At 45.2% G+C, this 17,609-nt stretch overlaps 1 protein-coding gene across 9 annotated transcripts in view; it reads right to left on the bottom strand.

Moving 5' to 3' along the window:
- RNLS (renalase, FAD dependent amine oxidase) overlaps window positions 1–17,609 on the bottom strand; it is a 277,111-nt gene that overhangs the window by 110,619 nt on the left and 148,883 nt on the right. The gene's annotated exons all lie outside the window — the stretch shown is intronic.

Genomic DNA, 17,609 nt, shown 5'->3' with positions numbered 1-17,609 from the left:
CGCACCTGCCGCACCTGCCGCACCTGCCACGGGAAGGCCAGCAGCTCCATGCGCCTCGTGCCTCCTCTGACCCTGTGTCCCGCCCCCCCCGCCCCGGACCTGCAGGGCCACCCGGCCACGGGGCGCCGGCGGGCTGTAGAGACACAGGGGTGCCGGGGGGTGGTGCTGGGGGCCGCACGGTCTGTAGGCACAGGTGATGCGAGGGGGAGGGCGCTCCAGGTCCGGGTGCCCTGGGCCGGGTGGGTCGCCAGCCCACAGAGCAGCTCAAGGCCCGGCCGCCGGGGTCACAGCGCCTCGCACCTGCCACCTGGGTGCTGGCGCCGCGCTGCTCTCCCTGCGGGCCCCCAACGGCTAGGCCGACCACTCACTCGCCAGCCCGCTGCTCCAGCCCGGGACCTGAAGGTCACCTGTGTCGCCCCTCTGTCCCCACACTCAGCCCCCGGCAGGTGACCGGGACGGCGTCCGCCCGCGTGCTCGGGCCTGACTCCGGGCCTCTGTCGGCTGCTGTCAGGCACCGGCTCCCTCCATCGAGACTGGGCCGCACCCCCTGCCCCCAGGCACCTGCCGCCCCCACCCCCCGCACCTGCTGCCCCCCTGCCCTGTGCACCTGCCACCCCCCCAACCCACGCACACCTGCCGCCCCCCTGGCACCTGTCGCCCCCGCCCTGTGCACCTTTCGCCCCCCCCGCATCTGCTGCCCCCCTGCCCCATGCCCCGGCCCCCCCGCCCCGCGCACCTGCCACCCCCAGTATCTGCTGCCTCCCTCCGCCCCGCACACCTGCCACCACCCTGCATCTGCTGCCCCCTTGACCCACACACCTGCCGCCCATCCCCTCCCCGTGCCCTGGGAGCAGCCTGGGAGTCCTCGCCACCCTGGGCTCCCGGCCTAAGGAGGGAACCTGCCGCCTTTTCCACAGTGGAGCCTGCAGGTCACTGCTCCTGTCTCCCAGCCTCGACGGCGGCCCGTTCTCCCGCTTCACGTCCTTGCAGGCCTGTGCCATGCTCCTGGCCTCCTCACACACCCCTCCCCCGCCTCCTCCTGACCCACAGGGTATCCACTGGGCCCCCCCCTCCTCCTCACCCATGGGGTATCTGCTGGTCCCCCCCTCTGCTTCCTCACTCCGGGATCCCAGTGACCTCTGATTCCCTGTTATCATCCTGTTACAGGCCCTGTCCCCAGCAGTCATCAAGCCCCACGGAGGCCCAGGCACCTCCTTTCCTGTCCCTGCCTCCTCAGAGCCCACCCAGTGGTCAGTGGGCGTCAGCTTTGCGGGGGAAAGAACGGGGCGCACCCCACAGCAGGCCACCTCAGCCTGACCGGGTCCTGTGTGCCCCGATTCCTCCACCCCGTGGCCCACGCAAGCCCCGATGCAGCGGGCATCACTTGGGCACTTTTGGGGCCTCTCGGTGGCGTGATTTCTAGAGAAGGGCCTTGAGCCCTGTTGCGAGGGGGCGCGGGGCACAGTATCCATTCACTCCTTTCTCCGAGCAGGAAGCGATGGGAATCTCTGGTAATGGTGTCCCCGACCCCCGACTCCCGACTCCCGTGCCGAAAGGCAGGCGCCTTTCCTAGAGCAGAGGAGGCAGGTCCCCCTCCCCGAGATCCAGAAGCCGTGCTGCCTTCTTGACGGTCGGGGGCGCTTGCCCGCTGGCCATGCTGCGGCCTGTCCCCAGGGCCCGTCTGCCTCGGGGGGCTGCCCCGGGGGACGCATCCCCAGCAAAGGGAGTCATCCGTGGGGCCTTCAAAATCACCGTGGCATCAATACCTTGATCAAGGTATCCTGCTTCACTTTCCTTCGTTTCCGTATTCAGGGTTGGGGCTCCCTTAGCTGACCCGTTCGGGTACCTTTGAAAATGACGTTTGCCATGGTGCCCTCTGGTGGAATCAAAGTTGCCTGTTGTAAAACAAGCGTCCTCTGCGGAGAAGGCATCACTTCACGTTACGGCAACGCAAGGGGCAACTTGAAATAAAAATGTCCATAAACTAGACGGGGCTCTCTCCTGCTACTGGGGAGGGGGGCTGCCGGCATCACACGCCCGAATATCTGCGTGCCGGCCAGTCCGGAGGTACAGCCTGCAGGAGGAGCCGTCATAAAAATGCGTGTAACTCCACATCCATTAGAACGAAGGCCAGGAGCCACGGCATTTCAAATCACCTGGCTCCACGCGAGCTGACTAATTAGGTATTATGTTCAGAAGGTCAGAAGAAGGTTCTAGCTCTTCGAGGATTTGTAATACTACTCATCAATAGTCATGAACTCAAGAGGGAAGTAGAATTTTGTTGCAGTTCACTAAGAACCAGCCCAGATTCAATTCATAGGACCATTGTCATTAGATTCCTTACGGGGTCGATACAACCACAGGGCGTCCACCAGAATGGCAAGGGTCACGGTGTTCGCCACTCGGCCCTGTTGTCGCCCTGAAATACAGTGACTCCTTCATAAAGCAGCTTCCACTTATCTCCACGAGGGGACAAAATCGTGGTCTCTTGGACACAATCTACATACCACAGGGATCCTACCCGAGGAATTTAGCTCATTGGACTGGCCAATGACAGAAAGATGCCAGTGGAAGTTAGAAACAAAGCCCTTCTCTGAGGACTTAGGGTCTTAAGACAGAAGCTGTGTCATTGTGTGTAGATCAGCTTCTGTTCTGGTTCATCTGAGTGCACCAAATAAGACACCGCTCCAAATAAAAATCGAAGAGGAGGGGAAAAAAAAACCCACCAGTGTTTAACATCTAATCCAACGAAATGCCTGCAAATTATTTAGTGATTGGGGCACCTGGGGCATGCTTAGTGGTTAAGCCTCTGCCTTCGGCTCAGGGCATGACCCCGGGGTCCCGGGATCGAGTCCCACATCGGGCTCCCTGCATGGAGCCTGCTTCTCCCTCTGCCTGGGTCTCTGCCTCTCTCTGTCTCTCATGAAAAAATGAATAAAATCTCAAAACAAATTATTAAGTGATCATTTTATATTCAATTTCTTGAAAAGTAGGGTATGGGGCAAAGTAGTGGTGAGTTGTGGGTAGAGCACACTACATCTTATCGAGTGTGCTGCTTTTCTGAGTGGGGACCTTTCTCTGAAACTTGTTTCTCTGAAACATACCTCAGATTAAAACAAAACCAAAAACAACTACTAGCTCAGCCCAAGCAGTAGTTCTCAAAGGAGTGGTACTGCCCCCTAGGGGGTGTTTTGGGACCACTTTCTGTAGGGAGGGTGTCTCAAAGAGTGGAATGATGAGACCCTTACTGACATACAGTGTATGGCGGCCAAGGATACAGGAGCAGTATCATGATAGACCTTCCCACCAACCATTCATGTAGATTAAAAAACCCGTATGTGATTAGCTAACCCTATTTTTTACAAGGTCTTAATTTTTCAGAAATGCAAATTCCATGTAAACGGAAGCAAGATTATATTTTGTTTTGTTTGGAATTGCCCAGCATTTTTTTTAAAACTGTGATATCAGTGGCCACACACAGTATTTGAGTACTCCCAGAGCAGAACCATAAGCACCATTTTGATTTGTGACGTCCAGTTCAAAGAGATCCCACCAATAGGTGTAAATCTTTGACTCTTTCGTTGTGTCTTCTCATGTAATTGTACTTGGGGCGTTTTCAATTATTATTAACATATCCTTCCCTTCCTTATGTTATAGTTATGTCATTATATTGATAGTTTTGAAATTATGTGTATTGGTGGGTTATATTATCTATGAATTTCATTTTAGGATAGCAACGGATGCTATTAAAATTATTTGTCATTAAAAGAGGACATTGGGGTGGTAGTGAAAAATACCAGAGTGAGGAACCCTAAAAATCCTGTCCTCCATAAAAACAATGAAAATACTGGCAAAAAAAATGTCAAAATGTATTTTGCAGAATTCTGGAAATTAACCACAGGCTTGCAGCAATCAGGGAAGCTCTTATGCCAGCAAAGTGGCTGAATATCAGTAAAAACAGTGATACTTATTTGATTTTTACCTTGCTCTATTCTCATCACTACCCTCTCCAGCTCTGCAATAACCTGGAAAACCATCAGCCTGCAATCACGATGAAAAAACAGCAGCCTGGCAGCCAAAAGAGGGGCAGAGCAGGGCTACAGCTTCTTCCAAGCCTCATTCCCAGAGGACTGTCATTATTTGACCTGTCTGGTGGTTCCTTGGGATATATTGTTCAGCTCACTGTCTATAAGTGACTTGACTCAGATCTCATCCACTCATTGTAAACAGCCTTTTCCTCAATAGAAGCAATTTTCTATTGTCTGTAGGAAAAAAAGTCAGAGGCAATTGTTTAACATTACAGTTACCAGAGGCAGTAGATAACGGGCAAAGAACAGACTTACCAAAAGCTTAAAATGAAAAGCTATGGAAAGATATGTCCATAGGGATATTTGAAAAGCAAAGACATATTACTGGGAAACTATAAGGCCGAGTGCATGCACAGGGATGTGAGCATGTCCATGTTCAGGAAGGACTCGAAAAGGACCCAGAATCTCACTTCTTACTCACCTTGAGGCTCTGAGCAGGTGGGAAGTAAAAGCAAAGGCAGAGTCGCACAGTGCCTGTTAGGATGCTGAAGATGTGCCCCAAGCACACGCAGGGTCGCTTAGCAGTGACTGAGGGGCTTATTGGCTGCAGGCATTTAAGAAATCCTTGTCCAGTCATAAGCAAACACTGGGTAGCCAGCAGACTCTGTGGCCACCCATGACAAAGAAGTCAGACGTTAAAGATTTAGTTCAGAAAAATCAAACCAGCCGACAACCAACAACAACTACAACACACCATTGTGAGGTGGGTGAATGTGACTTCAAGAATTGCCACATTATGTTATTTATAATGTAAGTTTTCAACAAAAAGATTAGACACACAAAGAAACAGAAATTATGGCTCCCACACAGGACAAGCAGCAGTCAACTGCTCCTGAGAAAGCCCAGACATTGTACCTATTAAACAAAGGTTTGTCTGTTTATTTTTAAAGATTGTATTTATTTATTCAGAGAGATCATGACCTGAGCCCAAATCAAGAGAAGCATAACTGATTCTGGTTAACTGGTTAAGTATCTGATTCTTGATGTTCAGGTCGTGATGACAGGGTCGTGAGATGGAGCCCCTCATCAGGCTCCATGCTCAGCAGGAAGTCTGTTTACGATTCTCTCTCTCCCTCCCTGTTCCTCTGGCCCTCCTCCTCACTTGTGCTCTCTACCACTCTCTCTCTCCAAATTAAAAAAAAAAAGAAAGAAAAAAGAAGAAAGGATGAGAATGATTTTTCAGCAAATACATAGGACCAATAGAGAGAAAGTATAAAATAGAGCCAAATGGAGATTCTAGAGTCGAGAAGGAAAATAACAGAAGTGAACATTTCGCTAGAGGGGCTGAAAGATGTGAGGAGACAGAAGAAAGAATCACAAACTTGAAGACAGATCAACAGATATTCCCAAGACTGAGGAAAAAGAAAGGAAAAAAAAAAAAGGAATGAAAAAAAAAAAACAAACCCAGAATAAGAGCCCTGGGGAACATGATCGAGTGTGCCAACATATCATAATGGAAATCATAGAAGGAGAGGAGAGAAACCAGCAGGAGGAATATATGAAAAAAGGCCAAAAATATTCCAAATGTGATGAAAACCATTAATCTACATGTCCAAGTAGCTCAACAAACTCTAAAAGATTCACATGTAGACACATCATCATCAAACTGCTGAAAGACAAAGGCCAAAAGAATCCTTAAGTCTTAAGAGAGAATGACTGACTCATCCTGTACAAAGGATGCTCAATAACATTAGCATCTGACCTCACATCTGAACCTACAGGTAAGAATGCAGTGGCAATGACATATTCAAAATGTTGATAGAAAAGTCCAAAAAAAAAAAAAAAGAGAGAGAGAGAAGTCCGTCAACCTAGAATTATATATCCAATTATACAGCCATCAAAAATGAAGATGAAATCAAGCATTTTCAGATAAACAAAACACACAATGGAGTGAATCCATTGCTAGAAGAACTGCTCTACAAGAAATACTAAAGGGAGTCTTTCAGAATAGGATGAAAGGCCACTAGACAGTAACACAAGTCCAGATGAAAAAATGAAGAGCGCTGGTAAAGATAACTATAGAGGTAAATATTAAAAGACAGTATAAATATACTTTTTGTTTGTACCACTGTATCTGATTTAAAAAGGCAAATTATAAACTAATAATCATAAAGCTGTGTCGATGTGCACATGATGTAAAATGTAGTTTGTACGACCAAAACAGCATAAAGGAAGGCGAAAGGAATGGAGTTATATGGGAGCAAAAGTTCTGTATGCTACTGAAAGTAAGTTGTTATTAATCCAACCTAGACTGTTATAAATAAAGGTGTCAACTATAAGCCCAGAGAAACCACTAAGAAAATAACTTTTTAAAGTATGTTAAAAAAATGAGAGGGGCACTAAAATGGTGCCACTAGAGATTATCCTCTTAATACAAAAGAGACAGTAATGGAGGAATTGAGGGAAAAAAGTAATAACATGTATAGAAAACAAACCGCAAAATGGCAGACATGAATCCTACCATTTTAGTAGTTACATGAAGTATAAAGGGTTTACCTACTTCAATTAATTGGCAGAATGGGTACAAAGCCTGATCCAACACTACACTGTCTACAGATTCAAAGACATAAATAGGCAGAAATTAAAAGGATGGAAAAAGATATACAATGCAAAAGGAAACCAAAATGGAACTGAGGTTGTCATACTAATGCCAGACAAAATGACTTTAAGAAAAAAAATGTTACTGGAGACAACGAAGGACATTTTATAATAATAAAAGAATCAATCCACCAAGAACATATAACAATACCATTGCATGTAACCACAGAGTCCCAGAATACATGAAGCAAAACCTACCAGAAGGGAAGGGAGAAATAATAGTTGGTGACACTGATACACCCCTTTCGATAATGTACAAAATTATCAGATGGAAGATTAGGAAGGAAATAGTGGATGGGAACAGCATACAAACTAATTGGACCTCACAGACAAAGGGGACATGCTTCAAGTAGACATGGAGCCAGATTAGAAGCCTAGGTTAGACCGTAAAACAAATGTCAGTATATTTAAAAGGACTGAAATCTTACGAAGTATGCTCTCTGATCACAATGGAAGAAAAGCAGAAATCAGTAACAGAAACTCACAAATATGTGGAAATTAAATATTCACCTGAATAATCAAGTCGGAGAAGATATAAGAAGAAAAACTAGAAAATATGTGGAGATGAATAAAAACCAAAACGATACATATCGAATTGTATATGGGATGTACCTATGGGGAAATTTGTGGTTGTAAATGCCTATATTAAAAAGAAGAAAGATCCCCAATCAATGAACTAAACTCTGACCTTAACAAAGTAAAAGAAGAGTAAACTAAGTCTAAAGGAGGCAGAAGAAAGAAAATAATAAATATTAGAGTAGAAATGAAGAAAACACAAAAATAAGAGAAAAAAAATCAGTGATCCATAGATTCAATACAATCTTCATCAAAACCCCAGTGTCCTTTTTGTTGTTTTGCAGAAGTTGACAAGCTTATTTTAAAATTCATATGGGAATTCAAGGGACATAGAATAGCTAATGCGAATTTGAAGAAGAAAAAAAAAAAGTTGGGAGACACACATCCCGGTTTCAAAACTTACTCCAGAGCTAGAGTAGTCACGACGGTATGGTACTTGCCCTAGCGGCAGACAAAGAGATCAATGAAATAGAATTGAGGGTCTAGAAATAAACCCATATGTCTAAGACAAATTGATTTTGACGAGATGCCAAGATCATTCAACGAGGGAAAGAATGAGTTTTGTCAACAGATATGTTCTGGGACAACCCGATAGCCTCATGCAAAAGGATGAAGTTGCGTTTTAATAGAAGTTCGATAGGTTTTTATCATTATTTAGGTATGTCAAGGTCAAAAGATCAAAAGATGACTAAAATTGAAAATAGTTTGTTATGCTCACAGTTCCCAAGAGAAGCTGGCATGCTACACTATGGGGTCCCACCTGGGGAAGCAACAGGGTCAGTCAGAGGCGGAGGGAGAGGAAAACATTGTGGGCAAGGGCCTTTACTGTGGTTTCTATGGGAGAAAAGGGGTGAGCCAGAGTAAACAGGTTTGGATTGGATAGTTGGATAGTTTTAGCAGGCTCTGTTGCATAGGGGCTGTCCCTAGTTGTCTGCTACCTGGCCCTGGGATAATTAGGAAAGGTGAATAGTGGCCTGGAGGGAGAGAACCTAATAAAAGAGGTGGCTGCCTCTTTGATTGTATATGGCCAGTGGTGTATGGCCACTGGACTGGTTGGTCTGCATTTGAAAAAACACTCATGGGTGAGTTGCTTCCTATCGCTAGGAACTGGCTAGTCTTGTAGGGTCCACAAGGCCACAGATGGCAATCATTAGAATACAGAAAAGAAGACACGGTTCATGGAAGTTGGACCCCTACCTCACACCATCTACAAATATAAACCCCAAATGAATCAGAGATCTAAATACAAGAGCTAAAACTATAAAACTCTTTTATAAAACTATAAAATCTTACAAGAAAACTCAGGTGTTAAGTCTTTATGACTTAAGCTTTAAGCAATGCTAGACACAAATGGCATAAGTGACTAAAAAGAGAAAAGCTGGACTTCTTTTTTTTATTTATTTATTTATTTTTTTTTTAATTTTTATTTATTTATGATAGTCACAGAGAGAGAGAGAGAGAGGCAGAGACACAGGCAGAGGGAGAAGCAGGCTCCATGCACCGGGAGCCTGACGTGGGATTTGATCCTGGGTCTCCAGGATTGCGCCCTGGGCCAAAGGCAGGCGCCAAACCGCTGCGCCACCCAGGGATCCCGAAAAGCTGGACTTCATCAAAATGAAAGACTTTTGTGCTTCAAAAGACACCACCAAGGAAGTGAAAAGACACACACAGATGCTAGACTGTTTGCGTATCATGTATGTGACAGAGGACTTTTATCCAAACAACATACAGAACTCTTTTATAATTCAGTAAGAAGATAACCCAATTGAAATGTGGACAAATGAACCTAAAAGACATTTTTCTCCAAAGAAGATGTACAAATGTCCCACAAGCACATGAGAAGATGCTCCACATCACTAGTCAGTCAGAAAATGCAAATGGAAACCACACTGGGATCATACGACTTGATGGCTACCTACTGGGATGGTTATTAGGACAATAACAAGTGCCGACAAGGATGTGGCAGGATTGGAACCTCATACATTGACACTCTTGGGAATGTCAGACATGAAACTGGTTTGGAAACCAATCTGATAGTTCTTCAAAAGGTTACACGCAGACTTGCCATATGATTTAGCAATTCTACTCCTAGGTTTACACCCAAGACATTTGAAAATATACGTCCACGCACAAACCTGTACATGAACATCCACAGCAGTATTGCCGATAATAGCCAAAGAGTTGAAGTAACCAAAATACGCATCTACTCATGAACAGATAAACAGATGTGGTTTATCCACGCAAGGGAACATTATCCAGTGAGAAACAAAAATGAAGCACGGATCCATAATAGATGACCCCTGAGAACAATGTCAAGTGAAAAAAAGGCAGGCATAAAAGCATATAAATTGTGTGACTCCACTCCTATGAAATGTCTAGAATTGGCAAATCCAAAGAAACAGAAATTGGACTGATGGTTGCCAGAGGTGGGAATAAGGAGTGAGAAGTAATAGGCACGGGGTTTCTTTTCGGGGGTAATGAAAATGTTCTGAAATTATTAGACAAATGGCGATGATTACAAACCAAAAGCACGACTTTATGGATATACTTAAAAAAAAACCCACTGAATTGTAAACTTTAAGAGGGTGGATTTTACAGTATGTGAATTTTATCTCAATTAATAAAGGAGGATGTTAGGTTAGTATTAGTTTCCAGTGGCTGCTGTAATAAAATACCCCAAGCATGGTGGCTTCAGACAACACAAATTTATTTTGTCGCAGTTCTGGAGGCTACGGGTCCAAAAGCAGTCTCACTGGGCCCAAAGCGGTTTCTCAGCAAAGCTGTGCTATCCTCAGAGGCTCTAGAGAAGAAGCTGTTGCTTACCTCTTCCAGCTCCCAGCGGCGACTTGTGGCTGCCGCTGGGTCACACTGCCACCTTCTCTTTTGAGTTTATGTCAAATCTCCCCCCGCCTCTCTCTTAGAAAGACTCTTGTGATTTGATTTAGGGTCCACCCACCCACCCACCCAGGTGATCTCCTCTTCCAAAGATCCTTAACTCAATCGCATCTGCAAAGACCCTTTTTCTTCATAAACTAACATTTGCAAGTTCCAGGGATTCAAACCCCATGTACTTACGCGGCCACTATTCAGCTTACCGTGGGGTTCGTTTGAGTTGAGAACCCCCAATCTACAAGATCACGGCTCCCTAGTGTGACACGCCATAATCCCAACTTGCCTCCAACCTTCCTTTGTAAGCTTCATCTCTTCTCGGAGTCTCAGCTCTAGTCACGCTGAACTCTATGCCAGGCCCTGTCCAACCTCTGTAACTCTGCAGATCGCTCTCTCTGGTTTATGCAAAGCATATTGATTTTTATTTATTTTTTGTCACCTTGATTCCACAATTGATTTTCTCAGAATAATCAGGAGTACATTTCTCCTGATGAGTGTCTCTCCTAAAGGTAAAAGTTACCTTACAAGTCAATGGTGGCCGTGGGGGTAATAGGGAAAGGGCGAAAGAGTTGGGGGAAAAGTCCTGGAGTTTAACATCTAGCATAATTTGAATTTTTCTTTTTTTGTTTTTCAAAAATATTTATTTTTTCACGAGAGGCATACAGAGAGAGAAGCAGAGACACAGGCAGAGGGAGAAGCAGGCTCCGTGCAGGGAGCCCGATGTGGGACTCGATCCCGGGACCCCAGGACCACGCCCTGGGCCGAAGGCAGATGCCCAACCGCTGAGCCACCCGGGCGTCCCAGTTTAAATGTTAATGAACATTTAAATTAATAATTAATGTTCAATGATTAATTAAACTAATGAACAATGATTGCTCAATACTTACAATGGCATGTTGATAATCAACCATTAAACTCATTCATTCAAAATACATACATTTTAATGTCTTTTAGACGCCAAGTCCTATGCTTAACGCATATGCCGATTTACACGAAATTGTCCTTGCTTTGAGAAACATGGTCTGATAGAAAAACCAAGCATAAAAATACATTATTTGATATGTGTCAAAACAGAAGTACTATGACAGTAAAGAGGATAGAGGTTGGGAAAGGGCTCAGGGAGGTGACTAACAGAGACCTGAAAGACCGGGAGTTTGACAAAAAAAGGGGCAGAAAAATCTCCCGACAGATGATAAAGGCACGCAAGGGAGACGCCTGAAAGTCAAAGAAAACCAGGGCAACGAAATAGCACAAACGCTAAGCACGGTCTTTTTTAGAGAAATATGATTGAAACCACGTACTGAACGAGCACATCACATCCCTAAAAAGAAATCAACCAAGAACAGCCATTGCTGAGACATACTCTAGTCAAACTATGGGACTTTAGTTTTGAGCTAGAAGTTTCTTTTAAAAACACAATAATAAATCTTTTGTGTATCCAAACAAACAAACAAACAAAAAAACCCACAAAAAACCACCCAAGTCATTTGTAAGAAAAAGAAATTCAGATAATCAGACTCTATGACAGTAATATTTTCTGCAGAGGACCCTGAAGTATCACATTTAAAACACTCAAAGGAAGAAAAATGTGAGTCACAGATTTTATAACCGGTGCAAAGGATCTTCAAGTAAAAAGGCCACAGACCTTGCAAGAATTCAGGAAATATTGCTCACCTATACTTTCGCAAAATAATCTCTAAGGGAACAGAACAGGAGCAATGAAGAGCAACCCACAAGTTCATGAATGAATGTTCTTTTGCACTAATTTGGCTAACAAAGTGAAATACCACATTTTTTTGAAATCTCTAATGAACTGGGGGGGGGACACCTGGGGCTCTGTGGCTGAGCGTCTGCCTTGGGCCCAGGCCATGACCCTGGGGTCCTAGAATTGAGTCCCGCGTCGGGCTCCCTGCATGGACCCTGCTTCTCCCTCTGCCTGTGTCTCTGCCTCTCTCTCTCTCTGTCTCTCTCATGAATAAATATATAAGATCTTAAAAAAAAAAATTCTCTAGTGAACTAATGGATCTTGACACGGACCATCAAGAGCTGGTAAGAGCTCACCTCCCAACAGAAGAACACATTGTCACCTATGAAGTGGCCTTCTCTGCCCCCAGTGAGTCTGACCATGATCAATCTTCTACCCCTAACTATCAATCTATAGGAAATACAAGGTTTGCATGAACACGCTAAGTGACACCACGGGGGTGCGTTCAGCGAAAGGCAAACTGCTGAGACTATACGAGATCGTTAACCCCTTCTCTTTGACGGAGACGTGCGGGGGCAGAGAAGAGGACCCATAGTTTAAAAGGGACTGGGGATCCCTGGGTGGCGCAGCGGTTTGGCGCCTGCCTTTGGCCCAGGGCGCGATCCTGGAGACCCGGGATCGAATCCCACGTCGGGCTCCCCGTGCATGGAGCCTGCTTCTCCCTCTGCCTATGTCTCTGCCTCTCTCTCTCTCTGTGTGTGACTATCATAAAAAAAAAAAATAAAAAAAAATAAAAGAGACTGAAGAGACATGCATCGATTGCTTACACGGCACATGCACTTTTACCGTAAAACCTTATTTGGATCTCGATCAAGCGCACAAGCTGTTACATGGACACACACAGATGAAAATTAGGAAAAGAGGAACACTGGCCAGCTCCCTGATGCAGTTAAGCAATCCTGGGCCTGGATATTCGACATTTAGAGATTATTAATATTTGTGGGTGTGATAGCGATTGTGGCTGTGCCTTTAGAAGGGCACCTTCATCTTTCAGAAATTCACCCTGGACTAGTTACAGGTGAGACGATAAGAGGCCGGGATTTCCATGAAATAATCACGGGGGAGATCGGGACGACAGCTACAGTGAGCTTGACCACACACTGATAACTACGGAACCTGGATTCACCATTCTGTGCTGTCTATACTCGCACACATTTGTACATATTTATATCCAGTCCAGTGAGGGAGAACCCATTTTGATTAACTGGAGGGTTTTGCAGATTTTTTTTTTGGGGGGGGGGGTTCTGGCCAACTGAATACATAAAATTTTCCAGTATGATATAGCATGAGAGTCTAGTTTATAATGCACGTACTATTCATCCGTAAGATTATTTACAATAAAGGCAGTTTTCTATGAAATTCCTTCGGATTTACAATTTCCATAGCTTTCTCGTCGGGCTGTCCTCTCCTGTGAACTTGTGAGTGTGACGTAAGGCACGGCTGCAAAGCTTCAGTGTAGACGAGCATGTCGGGGGCAATCGGATGATCCTGCCTTCAATCCTGCCCCTGCTCCTGGGAATATCCGAGGTCCGGGACAAACTGTTTAATTCCTGTAAGTCTTGGTGTCATCATCTGTATAATGAAGGAGCTGGACTTACTTCTCTACATTTTAGACCTCTATTATCTCTTATATGTGGCATTTGCAGGGGTGGGGTGGGTGGGGTGGGGTTGGGCATTTTATTCTGCTGAAAAAAATAGGAAAGGATTTTCCTAAAAAAAAAAAAATAGAAAGGTAGGAGTTTAGAACTACTTCTAAACCCCGAAGTCATGGGCCAAGTCCTTCAAAAATAAAAGAGTCCTTTACCCAAGAAGGAAAGCTAATTTTGAGCTAGACAAAGGGGAAAACAGGACTCACGTTTAAGAGGAAAGATCCGAAGATCATAATGGATCCCAAACCTACCGGGAAATAGCAAAATGGTAACACAATGGACAAGCAGGCTCGCTAACGCAAGGTGCGTAAGTCGCCACAGTAGGGAGGCCAGGAGGCCGTCTGGGACCTCGACCCACCACGGGGCCAAGAAATACGATCCAGACGAAGACAGGTCGCTGCGCTCGCTGCGCAGTTAGGGCTTGTGTTCCAGAAGAAAGGATGTTTGCTGGGCTGAGCGAAAACGTCCTGGCGCCGGGAGACTGGCAGCGTCCCTTCTCTGAGGATCTCTGAGCTCAGGGAGACAAGCACCTCCGGCTGATTCGAGGGCAGCCTCTCCTGGAAACCGGGACGGTTAGCGGAGGGACACGCATCTCGTGATCAACGCTCAGATCTCACAGTCGTGGGTAAGAGTAATCGCCCTGGTGTGGACGGCAGACACCAGCCTGGCCGACGTAGATCGGGCCTCATTGCCCTCTCCCGTTGCTTCAGTCTCCTGCTCCCTTGAACCACCATAATCGTGCGCATCAAAAAGGCCCTCCGAAGCTCTAGGCTGCCGTGGAGTGTGCTAGCCCGTATCACGGGCGGGCGGGCCCCAGCTGGCTTCCACTGCCCCTTGTGGTTTGCTCTGCTTTGTGATTGTTTAGGGTTTTATTTATTTATCCGGGAGCGAGAGAGCAGAGACAATATGAGAACGGGTCGGGGTGGTACAGAGGGAGCGGGAGAGGCTCGATGCCAGGACCCTGGGATCACGACCCGGGCCACCTGCCGGGGCCACACGGGGCCACATAGCCTGCGGCCTTAGGACAGAACCGAGCAGAGGGCCAGCGGCCAGGCGTGGAGGTCACAAGCGTGTGTCGTAGGGGCAGGTGCAGGGAAAGCAGCAGGAGTTAGTACGAATCAACGAAGAAAGGCCAACTTGAGTCCCCTTTAGTAGGTCAACAAGGATTTTCGAAGTGCTCGGAGCAAAATGCAAACAGGACCTGTGCTGCCTCGCTGCCAGGCTGCAGGGCCGCGGGGCCGTGGGGACGGTCAGGCTGAGCAGCACAGCCAGGGGTCCGTACAGAGCACCCGGCGGCCACGGCAGCGCCCAAATCCGCTGTTGGGGACGAAGGACACGGGTGACTCGACTTGCCACAAGGATCAACGCGGAGCAGAAACGGGCTCCCATCTCAGGGACCCATGATTAGGATGAACTTCGGCTTTGCTCTCCTGGGTTTTTTGTGTTACTCGCCTTACTCCCGTCCCCCGTTGACACGTATCCCAGAAACGCAACCGCTACATGGGTTAGCACCTCGGCTAAGGGTGTCGAGACCCTCAAAATACATCTTCAAAAGATAATCACGGGGGCACCTGGGAGGTTCAGTCGGTTAAGCGTCTTTGGCTCCAGTCACGGTCTCAGGGACCCGGGATCGAGCCCCAGATCAGGCTCCCTGCTCTGTGGGGAGCCTGCTTCTCCCCCCTTTGCCCTACCCCCTGCTTGTGCACGCTCTCTCTCTCTCTGTGTCAAATAAATAAATAAAATTTTTTAAAAAATTTTTAAAAAAAAGAAGATCACGGTGGCTTTATGAGAAGAGTCATTCAATTAGACAGGAGAGCCTTTTCTTTTTCTTTTTTCTTCTCGCTTATTCCGTAAGGATTACACAGGGAGATGAGACTTCTCTCTTTCCACATTTTAGATAGTGACTCCTTTCTCCAAATTGATGTTTTACATAATGCATTTTTAAAATTTGGAAATCTATTTGATTTAGTTTGTTTTTTTAGGACTCCTTGAATCTGAAAGGACCTGAGTGGCTTGTTAGTAAATGGGATTTCTCCACATGTCTTAAGTTTTAATTGCAGGTGTGGGTTGAGAAAGGAAACCTTATTTGAAGACCCATTTCTGCAATACAATTTAAATCAGTAGGAAAACATAATCCAACTTACTAAAATGTTGCTTTATTCCAAATTGTTCAACTGTTCAGGAAACTATCTGCTATGTCCTTTTTTTTTTTAAACATATTTGGTGTAAGAACAGATGCAGATCCACACACAATGTTGTCTGGTGCACTGGGGCCACCATGACCCATCAGAGAGATGAGGAATGACCTCTCGTTTTCAGATATTGTGAATTTTTCCATGGTAATGCGATGGGGAAGTTAGTTTAATCAACCTCATTTCCATTCGGTATCCAAAAATCAGGCAAAAGGACACGTGCGAGAGCACACATCTCAAGCCATTGGAAATGCATTTCTCCACCCTGTGCCGTAAGAACAAAGCCCGTGCACTAATATTAGATGAATCATGACTCCTTTCTTACTTCTGCAAGAGCCATCACATATATGAATCATTAATTTCAGTTTCAAACGATTTAAATAGAGCCCAGAAAGATTTTATGAGTCATCAGGGCCCCGAGTTACAGAGTGATTTTATATTTCATCTTCCCCACTTTCTTACAAGAAATCAGTTTTAGATTGCAAGCCATCGCCCCTGTATCTCAAAATGAATGCCACTTAACAGTTTTCAAAGGATTACATAAAGTAACAGAGCCAAATAGCTCACTCGGCACATAAAACGTCCCTTACGTTAGGCTTCTGAACATATTTGGTGGTAGGCAAGGAACTCTGACGGCTCGTGGTTTAAAAACATTGCTGGTAGAGCTGAAAAATTCATTTTGATAGCTGGTAGCTTTTTTTTTTTTTTTTTTTGAGATCTTTTTATTTTTCACTTTTTAAGATAAACTGCCCTGGAGTCTGTGGGCTCAGGAGCTCTGGGTTCAACACTCTAAAGAACAGGCCTTACTTATTTGGCTTAATAACCATTGTCACGCCAAAGACCAGCATCCTTCTTCTACAAAGAGTCGGTGGTGAATATTTTAGGTTTTGCGTGTCGTACAGACTTCGTTACGTCACAGCATGAAAGCAGCCACAAATGAGTCAGGGTGCCTCCGACCCAGTAAAGCTTTATTTTCAAAAGCAGGAGTTAGGCCAGATTTGGCCCGTGGGCGTAGTTTGCCAACGTCTGGTCCATATGATGACAATATTCATGAAACAGCGGAGAATACAGGAAACTTACTATGCCAAGTTTAATAAAGGAGTAAAAATCCAAAGGCCTCTCTTAAGACTTATTTTTTCCCCAGTTTTATTGAGATATAACTGACACATAATATTGCATTAGTTTTAGGTGTACAACCTAATGATTGATACACGTACATACTGTGAAATGGTCACCACATTAAATTTAGTGGGCACAGCTTTCATAGCTACGAATTGCTTTCTTTTGATAAAACTTTTAAGACTCTCTGAGCAACTTTCAAATATACGATACCGTATTGTTAACCATTGTCACCATTTATGTTATAATCGGAAATCTGTGCCTTTTGGCCACCTTCACCCAGTTCACCTAACCCCTAACCCTGACTCTGACAACCACCGATCTGTCCTCTGTATCTCTGAGTTTGGTTTTTTAAGATTCCACTTAGACGTGAGATCACAAAGACCTTTCAGTAAGTTACTAAAACATTTGTCATTTTAATGATAAACGAATTCGAATGAATTAAACCAGAGAACTTGAAATTTTGATAATTTAATATTACAGTTAATGATTTTGCCCTATAACTTATCTGTTTATTATTTCTCATTTTCTTTTTTTTTTTTTTCATTGTAATTTCAGAAGAAAAAACTTGAGTTCAGGCCACATTGGTGTAAAAGATCCAGAGGGTTAAATTTACAGTTGCCTGTTGTCCTCTCTAGACACTATGCTGCTAACTTCAACCAAGAAAGGTGCCCTGAGGACTGAGGCTAAATTATAATGTTGCTTCCAGGAAGTCACAAACTAAACTAGTTTC

This window comes from Canis lupus, chromosome 27 (assembly GCF_048164855.1).
Source record: "Canis lupus baileyi chromosome 27, mCanLup2.hap1, whole genome shotgun sequence".
Classification (NCBI taxonomy): Eukaryota; Metazoa; Chordata; class Mammalia; order Carnivora; family Canidae; genus Canis; species Canis lupus.
This window is presented reverse-complemented; position numbering and strand designations above follow the sequence as displayed.